Below are 13,641 nucleotides of genomic sequence, written 5' to 3' on the forward strand. Positions count from 1 at the left end.
CCAATTCAACTCCTAGCCTGGGAAATTCCATATGCTGCAGGTACGGCCCTAAAAAGCAAGCAAGCAAACAAACAAGCCAAAAAACCCCCCAAAAAACTTTTAAAGGTTCTGATACAAGTTGCAAGCTGCACTTCAGAAAGTCTTAACCAATGGGGATACACTTACTTCTGGCACTTTACCATTCAACCCTGACCAGACTCCATTTAGGGTATTGTCTTACCTCCTGGTTTCCACATTTTCAAAATCTTGTGAGTCCCTTTCTCCTTTCCAAACCTCAGAAGCCTCCATGCAAGTCATTCAGTATATTTGGGCCCATAATTCAGTGTCCCTAATGGAAAATCCTAAGGGAAATCACAGATAGACTTTAGAATTTAGTTAGGCATTTCAAGATTTCAAGGCCCATCTTATTTGTTAAAGATATTGTATCTTTTAATTTCTGCTACTTCCAGGGATGGAGAGATTTCTTCTTCAAGAAGATCATTAATAGCAAATGCCCTTTCAATGTTTTTATGTTTATGTAATATCAGGATGGTAACAATGTTTCTGTGGAGCATAGGGACAAAGAAGGACTAGAGAAAATGATTAACTTTTACTTTTTAACATCTTTGCTTTCACTGCTTACAATGAGCATGTATTAATTTTCTTTCTTTTTTAAAATGTCAATATTTATTAAAGTATAATTTACATATAATATAGTACAATTGGATTAGTTTTGACAAATGCATATAGTTTTGGAACCATCACCATAGTGCAGATATAAATATTTTCATCACTCCAAAAACATGTATCAGGGCCCTTTGCAGCCAATCTCCTTCTCTATGCTTCAGGCAAACTGCACAGAGGGCACAGGAAGTTCTAGGGTCCAGTAACTAGAACTAAGTGCAGGTGCAAAAAAAACCAAACCAGTCATTTAATCCACCAAACCACAAAATGCACAAGAAAAAGAACTGCAATAAAGGAATTCTCACTGTGCAGCATGCCATTTTGTGAACTTGTAGCACAACTACCGCTGGGCCTTCTCACTTTCTTGGTTGAATTCAACACCTATGGAATTTAAGCCATCTTCATCCTTTAAGGGAATAAGTCCCCCAAAAGGAGGCTTACACTAGAGAAATTATTTTTGCACAAACATACTCCTTGGGCCCTATCACACATCTACAAAAAAACTTGCAATACTCCTGTATAAGGCTCCCTAGGCTAAGGAAACACTGCTCTATAACAATGCTAGTCTTACAAAGCCCATAGAACTTTTAGGTATATTAAGCTTCTGTAAAGTGTTAGTTTCTGCTAACAAAAATGACAATAAACTATATAAGGTTTGTTCTACTCTCCCCTTTTCACTTCTTGAGCTCAAGTCAGAATACCAACATAAGTTTGGCAAAAGTATTTTGTCACCTACTGTAGCTGAAATACTTTTTATTACTATATCTAATTCATAACAAGCTGACTGAAAAAAAAAAAAGCACATTTACATGAAAAAGTTGCTTGAATTGTGAATTCCCTAGGATACTTGCAAACATTGTGGTCCAAATGAAGGCTCTGTCCTGGGATGCTTGAAATTCAAATGACTTTTATTTAAATTGAAAACAGGAGTTCCCATCGTAGCGCAGTGGTTAACGAATCTGACTAGGAACCATGAGGTTGCAGGTTCGGTCCCTGCCCTTGCTCAGTGGGTTAATGATCCGGCGTTGCCGTGAGCTGTGGTGTAGGTTGCAGACGCGGCTCGGATCCCGCGTTGCTGTGGCTCTGGCGTAGGCCGGTGGCTACAGCTCCGATTTGACCCCTAGCCTGGGAACCTCCATATGCCACAGGAGCGGCCCAAGAAATAGCAACAACAACAAAGACAAAAAAAAAAAAAAAAAAAAAAAATTGAAAACAATATTTAAAACTTCATTTAGAGTCAAAATCTTTTGGTTGTAAAAATCATTAATGAGAGTTTCTAGGTTAAAGCAGAAGTATTTCTAGGCTAACAAGACCAGATTTGACTTTGGACTTTATTCTTTAAACAAATTGTAGAGAATGGAGGAAAAAAACAGGTTATTTACAGAAAACAATATCTACATATGTTCAGCTGGTATCTCCGAAGCAGTTCTCAAAGAGCTTAGTTTAATTTTCTTGGAATTTAAGAATGTCTAAGAGCCTTCTTCATCTTCGATCTTGGGAGCCAAATAGTGCTTTAAATGTCCCATATCAGCAATTTTATACTCTACAACAAGGGGTACATCTGCAGACATACTGAGTGTTACTGTAGGAGAGAGTGGAATGGCTTTTGTGAAGAAGTTCAGGTACCTCAGTGCAAAAGTTAGCTGAACTGGTTCATTCATCTCTATGGTAACAGCTTCCTCCTCTTTATCAACATTACTCATTTGTGACAACTTAGCATTTCCATTTCCAAGTTCTCCACTTGCAGAAAATTTCACTCCATCTTTTGCACAGGAAATTACAACGGCATCTCCAATATGACTGAGATCTCGGTATATACATGCAAACTCACCAGAAGGCATCTTTACTACACAGCTGTACTCTTGTTCGGGAATTCCAAGTTGCTCAACATCTAAATTCATTAACTTCATTTCATAGGCTGAAACCTTTTCTTGATTTGGAGCTTCAAACACTAGTGCCAAGGTGTCTGCCTTATCTTCAACCCTTAGTGTAATGATGTCTTCATTGCCAGCACATTTTAGTGTTTTGGACATGCTGGTGAGGTTCACACCTATGGCCAAATTGCGGTCGCAGCAGTACGTGTGGAAGCCCTCAAGCCCTCGGAGTGCAGGGTGAGCTGCACCAAAGAGACATGAGATGATTCCATGCTCTGCAGGTTCACGCCACTGGAGCTGATGTCCCAACAGACCTTGTTGATGAGGTCCTTAAGCGCCTCCAGCGCCTTCTTCAGGATAGAGCCCTGGACCAGGCACCCCTTGAATATGGTGGCAGAATCACAACGATGCAGCTACAGGTGGAAGAAAGAAGGAAGGAGTAGTGGCTTATGCTTCAGAAGTTGAGAGAGAGCAGGAAAATACAGCAACAGAGCCTGACCTGGAGGATGCACACTCAATTTTCTTTTTGGAAAAAAAGAAAAGGTTGATGAATTAATCTTTTGAAACAATCATAAAATTATAAAAGTTGGAAGTACAGTGGAAAGAAATCTTTTAAAGCCCTGAAGCATTTGAGAATAAGTTGCCAAACTGAAGACCCACCATTCCTGAATACTTTAGTGTATATTTCCAATAAATAAGGGTATTTCCTCATATGACCACTGTACAACCATTAAAGTCAGGAAATTAACATTCATAGGTAACTACATTAAATGTCCATACCCCATTGAAATTTTAGCAATTGTCCCAGTGATGTCTTTCATAGAAAAATCTTTGGTTCAGAATCACATGTTGCATTTAATGTCATATATCCTCAGTCTTCTTCAGTTTGTAATAATTTTGCAGCTCTGATTCGACCCCTAGCATGGGAATTTCCACATGCCATGGGTACACCCCTAAAAAGACAAACAAAAAAAGAATGAAATAATACCATTTGCAGTAACATGGATGGACCTAGAGATTATCATACTAGGTGAAGTAAGCCAGGCAGATAAAGGCAAGTATCATATGATATCATTTACATGTGGAATCTAAAATTTGACACAGATAAACTTATTTAAAAAACAGAAACAGGCTCACAGAAATAGAAAACAAAGGGGAAAGGAATGGTGGAGGGATAAATTAGGGGTTTGGAATTAGCAGAAACAAACTACTATATATATATAATAGATAAACAACAAGGTCCTACTGTATAGCACAGGGAACTATATTCAATATTCTGTAATAAACCATAATGGGAGAGAATATTTTATTAAAATAATAAACTGGAGTTCCCGTCATGGCACAGTGGTTAACAAATCCGACTGGGGACCATGAGGTTGCGGGTTCGATCCCTGGCCTTGCTCAGTGGGTTAAGGATCTGGCATTACTGTGAGCTGTGGTGTGGGTTGCAGGCTTGGATCCCGCATTGCTGTGGCTCTGGCGTAGGCTGGTGGCTACGGCTCCGATTAGACCCCTAGCCTGGGAATCTCCATATGCCGTGGGAGTGGTTCAAGAAAGAAGGCAAAAAGACAAAAAAAAAAAAAAAAAAAAAGCAAAAAAACCCCCAAAAAAACCCAAAACCCATAATGGAAGAGAATATTAATATATATATATATAAAACTGAATCACTTTGATGTACACCAGCAAAACATTGTAAATCAACTATACTTCAATCTTTTTTTAATTTTTAAAAGACTATCACCAGTGAAAATCAAAATTGTGTATCACCCAATAATATGCAGTGAGAAGAACAGTGTCACTTCTTCAAAGAATATTTTTGATATTCCTGCCAAAGATGCACAGCTCGAATCTAATCATGGGGAAACATTAGACAAATCCTAATTGAGGGATATTCTACAAAATAACTGTCCTATAATCCTCAAAAGTTTCAGGTCATGGAAAAGAGTATGGAGATTCCTCAGAAAACTAAATATAGAACTAACGTACGATCCAGCAATCCCACTCCTGGGTTGTATCCATGTCTTGGCTATTGTGAATAGAGCTGCAAGGAACATGCGGGTGCATGTGTCTCTTTTAAGGAAAGTTTTGTCCAGATATATGCCCAAGAGTGGGATTGCTGGGTCATGTGGTAGTTCTATATATAGATTTCTAAGGTACCTCCATACTGTTCTCCAAGGGTTTAATCTCTAAAATTATACTAACAACTTATACATCTCAACAGCAAAAAAACCCAACAACACTGTATCTTTTTAAATTAGTGTTTTTTTCTTTTCTTTTCTTTTTTTCCCCCAGATCTATACCCAAGAGTAGAAGTGCTGGGTCATATGGGAGTTCTATTTAAAGTTTTTATTTGTTTGCTTGTTTGTTTGTTTTTGAGAAACCTCCATACTGTTTTCCACAGTGACTGTACCAATTTACATCCCCATCAACAGTATATGAGGGTTCTCTTTCCACATCCTTGCCAATATTTGTTATTTGTTGTTGTTTTGATAATAGCCATTCTGACAGGTGTTGGGTGATATCTCATTGTGGTTTTGACTTGCATTTCCCTAATGATTAGTGATTCTGAGCATCTTTTCATGTGCCTGTGGGCCATCTGCATTTCCTCTTTGGAAAAATGCCTATTTAGTTCTTCTGCCCATTTTCTTTTTCTTTTTTTTTTTTTTTTTGTCTTTTTGCCATTTCTTGGGCGGCTCCCGTGGCATATGGAGGTTCCCAGGCTAGGGGTCGAATCGGAGCTGTAGCTGCCAGCCTATGCCAGAGCCACAGCAACTCAGGATCTGAGCCGCGTCTGCAACCTACACCACAGCTCACGGCAACGCCGGATCGTTAACCCACTGAGCAAGGGCAGGGACCGAACCCGAAACCTCATGGTTCCTAGTCGGATTCGTTAACCACTGCGCCACGACGGGAACTCCTCTTCTGCCCATTTTCTAATCGAGTTGTTTGTTTTTTGATGTTGAGTTGTATGAGCTTTTTATATATGTTGGATATTAACCCCTTATTGGTCATATCGTTTGCAAATATTTTTCCCATTCAGTGGGTTTTCTTTTTGCTTTGCTGATGGTTTCCTTTGCCATGAAAACACTTTTACTTTAAATAGATTCCATTTTAAAATTTTTGCTTTTATTTCTTTTGCTTTAGGAAGGAGATTCCAAAAAATATTGTTTCTATTTATGTCAAAGAGCATTCTGCCTATGTTTTCCTCAAGGAGTTTTATGGTATCTGGTCTTATATTTGGGTCTTTATCGATTTTAAGTTTATTTTTGTCTGTGATGTTAGAGAATGTTCTAATTTCATTCTTTTACATGTAGCTGCCCAGTTTTCCTGGCATCGCTTATTTAAGGGACTGTCTTTTCTCCATCGTATATTCTTGCCTTCTTTGTCATAGATTAATTGACCAATTTTAAAGCTCTCTCTCACTCTATTTTCCTGAGATTAGACATGAATAGATGAACATCCCCGATGACAGCCACTAATGTGAATAGATGGATTGAGGTAGTTCTCAACTGGGAAAATAGGAGAAGTTAGGTCTTTATAGGAGAAACCAAGACTGAGGTGAAATATGATAGCAGAAACAGTAGGTGAATGCTGGACAGACCTCAGACAGGACTATATGTCAAGGAAACATGTGGGAAGGGATGGCTTTGTGTAGACAAACAGGCCAGTAGAAGAATCCAAGAACTCTGTAGTTGAATTTTCAGAGGTAGAAAGTTTTGTTTTTTGTTTTGCTTTTTAGGGTCACATCTGCAGCATATGGAGGTTCCCAGGCTAGGGGTCAAATCAGAGCTGTAGCTGCCAGCCTACACCACAGCCACAGCAACACAGGATCTGAACCGCGTCTGCAACCTATACCACGCCTCAGTGGCAACTTTGGATCCCTAACCCACAGGGCAAGGCCAGGGATCGAACCTGCGTCCTCATGGATACTAGTCAGATTCCTCAACTGCTGAACCACGACGGGAACTCCCAGAGGTAGATGGTTTATATAGGAGTTCCCTTGTGCTGCAGTATATTAAGGATCTGGCATTGTCACTGCTGTGGCTAGGGTTTAGTCTCAGGCCCCAGAACTTCCACATGTCACAGGCATGGCCAAAGAAAAAAAACAGATTTATGTAGAGGAATTTTTAGAAGAGTTAGAATGGTGGCAAAAGGTGGTCAGTATTGCTGTTCTTTTTTTTTTTTTTTTTTTTTTTACAGGTTAGCTGTTATTTATTTATTTTTACATATTTCTTTATTTATTTTTATTACTCAATGAATTTATTACATTTATAGTTGTACAATGATCATAAAAACCCAATTTTATAGCACTTCCATCCCAAACCCCCAGCACATCCCCCCACCCTCCAACCTGTCTCCTTTGGGAACCATAAGTTTTTCAAAGTCTGTGAGTCAATATCTGTTCTGCAAAGAAATTTTTCTGTGTCCTTTTTTCAGATTCCACATGTCAGTGAAAGCATCTGATGTTGGTGTCTCATTGTCTGATGTCAATTAGCATGGTAATTTCTAGGTCCATCCATGTTGCTAAAAATGCTGGTGTTTAATTCCTTTTAATGGCTGAGTAATATTCCATTGTGTATATGTACCACATCTTCTTGATCCACTCCTCTGCCGATGGACATTTAGGTTGTTTCCATGTCTTGGCTATTGCAAATAGCGCTGCAATGAAAATGGAGTACCTGTGTCTTTTGAGTCATGGTTTTCTCTGGATAGATGTCCAGGAGTGGTATTGCTGGATCAAATGGTAGTTCTATGTTTAGTTTTCTGAGGAATCTCCATACTGTTTTCCACAGTGGTTGCACCAATTTGCAATCCCACCAATGGTGTAATAGGGTTAGTATATCGGTTCTTGATTCAGGAGTGAATGGTATGACACAGTCCTTCACAAAGAGCAAATTCACTGTATTTGACAATCTAGGGCTTCCTGCTTCATCATTTATTTTTGAAAGGATCAGTCTTTGAATAAGCTGTAACCAAGTTCAGGAATAGTTTCTACCCTTCTTCTGATTTCTTCTTCGGTGTGCTGATATTTGCATACAATATTTCAGATGTGCAGAGAATTCAGGAAGGGATTGGGGCTGAAGACTGTGGGCTCATCAGTGACTCAATTGTAGCTCATTATCCAAATGCACCACTTCTTTGGGGATTCAGGTTTTAGAGCACTGTTTCTCATGGACCATCTGTATTAAAATGGCCTTAAATAGGTCTTAAAAATGGAGCTTCTATTACATCTAAGACCCCTAATTAAGAGTCTCAAGGGTGGAGGCAGGGACTGGAAATGCAAATTTTCAGCAATTTTCTCTTGCTGTCATAAGCACTCTCAAATTTGAGGTGCTTAGTAAGGTAAACAGCACAGCCAACTTGCTTAGAGCATTTTTTTTCTTTAAAATCTTCCTCCTTTACATAGTATTTTTCTTACGCTTTGCTTATGTGTTTTTTATTCACGAAGGTATCTATTTATAATGATAGCAAATAGTCCACCTTCTGAGTCTGGTACCAAATTTGAAGAGCTAACTTATAAGCAGTTCGGTATTCGACCCACACTGCCATCTAGTGACAGCTAGCTGCAGCAGAAGTACTTCCAACTTTGGGGAGTTTATGGCTGGGCAATTTCATCTTTTATTCAAATGAATCCACTTGCTGAATAGGTGCTGTTTTGAGTGTAAAATCATTGACATTCACATTTGTTAGTCTCACTGTCAGTTGGCCATGGCATTATGTTACAAGGTTGCTTGGTAGGTATTTAGTTTTTTGAATTTTCCCTCTTTATTTATGTTGTATCTGTCTGTTAAGTCATTCTGGTGGTGATTAATTATAACTTGCTTAGAACATCTTGAATACAAACCCTAGGTACTTACTAAGTAAGTAAATGTAATGATTTTTTATTGAAATCAAATAAGTTATAAGAAGTAATCTTTAGATACTTTTTATTAATTTAAGGGGGAACAATCTTATGACATTAGGAAAATATTGAGAGAGTACCAATCAGATTTTAATTAAATTGAAGCATATGAATTAATATTAACCTTTGTACATTTTACAATAAACTTACAGTAGTTTTATGGAATTGTCTACATTCTTGCAATATTAACATAAATCTTAAACTTCTAATAAATGTAAATGGTAAATTGACTATAGTATTGAAATATTACAGGAATTCCCATTGTGGCTCAGTGGGTTAAGACTCTGACTAGTATCCATGAGGATGTGGGTTCGATCCCTGGCCTTGCTTAGTGGGTTAAGGATCCAGTGTTGCTGTGAGCTGTGGTGTGGGTTATGGAGGAGGCCCGGATCTGGTGTTGCTGTGGCTATGACTGGCAGCTGTAGCTCTGATTCGACCCCTAGCCTGAGAATTTCTATAAGCCACAGGTGTGGCCCTAAAAAGACAAAAAAAAAAAAAAAAGAGGAAATACTATAGACCCATGAATTTAATATTATCTTGTGGTTATATAGGTGAAAATACCTATGGTTATTATTTAAGGCCTATTAAAATACTCACAGGTATGGTTACATAGTCATATTTATGTATATCAGTTATCCTATTATTTTCATATAAAGTATTTCTAATGAACTCTCAAGTGCATTTTGTTACTTTTATACAATTGCATGTTGGGATAGTTACGAAGAAAACTAAGTTTTGGATGATAAAATATTATACAATCCTTTTAAAATAAAAGTGTTGGACCTAGTAGAGATTGTTTTAATGATGGCTTCTGTTATTGAGATCTGGCCATAATTAGTCTAATATTAGAAAAAAGTTTTGAGCAACAAAAAGACAAGAATAACGAATTTCAACAGGAATAATGAGTGAATGTTTCTTGCTTCTTTATTTTCTTGTAATAGTTGAAATTCCGGAAATTTCTCTATAAATTTTATTGTTTCTTTTGATTTTAAGAGCATCACAAGCTCATGACTTCGTTTTGTTCACTGCCATATCCCTGGCACCCAGAATACTACTTGGTATGTTATAGGTGCTTAATAAATATTGATTGGATGAATGAATGAATCAGAAGTGTTCAAACAATATGGAATGGAGCTCTTTAATTCCATAGAGATGATCACTGTTAACAATTTGCTGTATATTCCTCTAGGTTTGTAACACGTGCGTTTACCTATATTATTATGTACTGCTTTTTGGAAGGAGACTACAGTCCATGTACTTTGTGCAGCTTTATCTTTCACTTAACAATACATCTGTGCCTATATACTTGGTTTGTTATTAGTGCTTTTCTTTGCAAATATAGAGTGTGCTGCAACAAACATCTGCATATATGTATCTGTGTACACAAACATCTGTGTATGTGTATGTGTGTGTGTGTGAGTGTGCACAGATGTTCAGTTTAAGGATATATTCATGGAAGCGGATTGCTGAGTCAAAAGGAACGACCATTAAAATAACCAATATTGTTAAATTCCCTTCCAAAATTTTGTAACAATATGAGACCCTTTCCCCCTTAACTTTTGCTAATAATAAGTATAAATTTATCTTAACTGAAATGGAACTAAATAATCATTATTTAATCTGATGAATGATATCTCAACTCTGACTATTCCATTTTAGGAAAAACATTTATAATGGCAAGATGCTTAACCTCCTTTATGATTTATGAAATTATGGATATTTCAATGGTGGACTAACTTTTACACTTAGATTTTAATTAAAGTTCTACATTATCAAATAGTTTTTATTTGTTTAAGCTTTAATTGAGTTATGTTTGAAAGCTCCAAAATATAAAATAATAATTCACAGCACTCACACAATTTCAAAGATTATTGTAATTCATTTTGCAGATCAATTTTGCAAACTCAAACTCTCAGCATAAATATTATTTTACAAGTGACATTCATTTAATCCTTAAACAGCTTATGTAGTTTTGTGGGGGAATTTTTTTTTTTTTTTTCTTTTTAGGGCTGCACCTGTGGCATATGGAAATTCCCAGGCTAGGGGTTGAATCGGAGCTGTGGCCACTGGCCTACACCACAGCCACAGCAATGCAGGATCCGAGCCGCGTCTGCGACCTACATCACAGCTCATGGCAACACCCAATCCTTAACCCACTGAGCGAGGCCAGGGAGGGAGCCCTCATCCTCATGGATACTAGTCGGATTGTTTCTGAGGAGCCACGACGGAAATTCCCATTGGGGAAAAATTTTGCATTTTATAAAAATAGATTAATTAATAAGAAGAAAGATATCAATCTTACTTTGCAGTCTTACTGAAAATCATTAACACTGATACTTGTTAGTCCTATTTCCTGTTTTCTAAAACATTGAACAAATAACACTAAATTGTAAGAAAAGGTACAGATAAAAACAAGACATTTTTGGTGTGCTTATTTTCTTGGACTTGCAGTTTGGTGAGAAGGGTGACTGGAACATTTGCATCTTGTATTGCATAATGAGACCAACGCAAAATGATTGCAACTCATGTAAAAGACAGGGTGGCATGTTTTCAGTTTTAATGGGGACACTCAGAAAAGTTCCAATTCTTCCTGACATTTCTTATAGCCGAATAAACGTGGTCTAGGTTGGAGTGTCTATTATGAAAATAAGAGGAGAGCAAGTCAATTATACTTCAATGACTGAATAGCCAGGGGTCCTCATTAAAATGATCAGAAAGATTGCAGTGTTGCTTTGCTCTGTGTAGCCGATGATTAAGTTGTATAAGAATGACATGGCCTTTTGGGGCGCAAGTCAGAATGTGCCTTACTATTTGGAGCCGGAAATTGCTGACCCCTCCTAGAGTGAGATATGTACTACCTTGAGAAAGAAAATTATTTTTTCTCTTATCAGATGGTCGACTTAAGGTGAAATTCGTTAAGGTTATTGTATAAATTCGTTAAGGTTATTGTATAAAAGCTTTAATTTGCACTTTGCTGTAAAAAAAATGCCCTTTAATACGGTAATGATAAGAGATACTTGTCTTTACATTTTCTTCAGTCAATCAGGTCTAGTTTAGTGGAGTAATGTTTATATAATGCAAGTAAATGAATATGTTTAAGGAATTTTTAGTTTATGAATACACTGCTGTTCCTTTCCTTTTAAAAATGTTACTTACAAGTGGGGTTTTTTTTGTTTGTTTTTTGGTTTTTTTTTTTTTTTTTGAGGGAAGAGGTTCAAATACTTTAAGGAAAATTGCTATTCCTGTTTCTCCTTTCCACTTGCACACAGAGACAATATAGCTTAACATAGCAACATAATTTAAGAAGAACAAAGCCACTGCTTAAGAGAATAGACCCTTGCTTGGTTTTGATATATATATTTTTTAACATTTGACTATAACAGCTTCAGATTCTAAGTCAGGTCTCAAAAATCAAGACACCAATGTAATTGGACTCCTCAGGTAAGCGTTGAATACACATTAAGGTACATAAGAACCCAAACCTTCATTTAGTTTAGTTTCTAATATTGTGTATTTTTTTTTTTTTAAATGAGAGATGATCTACAACATTTACAACAAGACTCAAGCTCATGGAATAAAGTGATTGAGTTTTTAATTCTTCGATAACAATAAAATGAACAATAATTGCCTTTTCTAATATTATCTATCCCTTCTCAATCAATGAATTGTATTTTAATTGATTACCTATGGTTGGCATATCATCCTAAGAAAGAAAGATTTACTATAAACATAAACCACACTAAATCATGTTAGAGCTATATCAGCTCCAGTTGGAGTGTATCAAATAAGGAAAAAAACTCAATGGTCAGATTAGATTAAATAATGAGCTCAAGATCTTTTTGTGTACATGAGATATGAGTACACACTTTTCCTTTTTTTTTCTTCCTTCCTTCCTTCCTTCCTCCCTCTCTCTCTTTCTCTCTCTCTCTCTTTCTTTCTTTCTTTCTTTCTTTCTTCCCTGTTGCTTACTTGATGGTCAACCCAGTAAAAATGGTCAAACCCATTTATTAATATAGATGTCATAAAAAAAGGACTATAGCTGCATTTTATTCTCAATTGGGTTCAAAATATCATTTACATTATAATTATCTAAGATAGATGTTTGATGTTTAATACTATATTATAAATGTTGTCATACTTAGGGTGGTGTTGTGGGAATTACAAATTTCAAGCGATTTAAGTTTTGGGATTACTTTTTCTTGTATAAGTCAGGACTTTTATATTATAGTGTTATAATTTCACTTCTATGGAATAACCACACTGCAAAGTTGACTGCACTATCAAGCACGTTTCAGAATAGCAGAGAAAAACAGGGCTATCATGGTGCCCCCCCCTTTTTTTGGTGGCTATTCTGATGTGCAATTCACTGTGAAAGAAAGAACACAATGGTTTGCAGCCTGGATTAAAGGAACCCAATTATGTGCCTCTCAAATACACCGCAGAATTTAGCAACACACAGATTTATGATAATATTATTCTGTCCTGTAGTTTTCATTAAATTTATGCCCTCACCAAATAAAATTTGAAAAATGTCCATATCTCTTTTGTATACAAAGGCAATCAAATATTTATGGAAAGCATTAAAATAGATTCCTTTCCATAGCTACATCGCTTCTGGTTTTAGGATATAAAAGCTGTTTCCTTTACTGACAGATGTTGCATAGAATCAAGCAAATTGTTACAGAATCACTCTTCACAAAAGTGCTGGTTTAGGGGTGGCAAGGACAGATGCAAGGCCTGTATTTCCCCACATTATTCACAGTGTATATTATACATATACACACAGGAGCAGATACAACTATATCTAACACAGGCCCAGCCTCCCCAAGCTCACTCTCTCTCAACACACTCATGTACCTCAAAACCAAATTTTGATCAACATGTGGAATTATATTGTTTAACAACTGAGAGCGTATATGACACTGTCCTGCCATATATATGTCAGAAGAAACATTGAACTGAAACAGGATATAGTGTGGCATGCAGTTTGCTATGAATAAGGGTAAGAGGCATTGTCTAGGGTCAGGTCAGTGCCAAGTTCATCAGCACAGGTGAGAACTTAGCCTGGTGAGCATATGATAGAGAGGTCTGGAATAGACAGCTCTACCAGTATCCAAGAAAAATAAAGTAATATAATGTAGTTACTATGAATTCATGTTTAGACATTATAGATAGTATGTTGCATTAGTGATGGTTTGTAAT

The 13,641-nt window shown here is 36.8% G+C and overlaps 1 pseudogene; it reads right to left on the reverse strand.

Annotated features, from left to right (window-relative positions):
• LOC100155246 overlaps positions 2,096 to 13,641 on the reverse strand; it is a 66,617-nt pseudogene continuing 55,071 nt past the window's right edge.

The sequence above is a fragment of the Sus scrofa genome, chromosome 1 (genome assembly GCF_000003025.6).
Source record: "Sus scrofa isolate TJ Tabasco breed Duroc chromosome 1, Sscrofa11.1, whole genome shotgun sequence".
Taxonomy (NCBI): Eukaryota; Metazoa; Chordata; class Mammalia; order Artiodactyla; family Suidae; genus Sus; species Sus scrofa.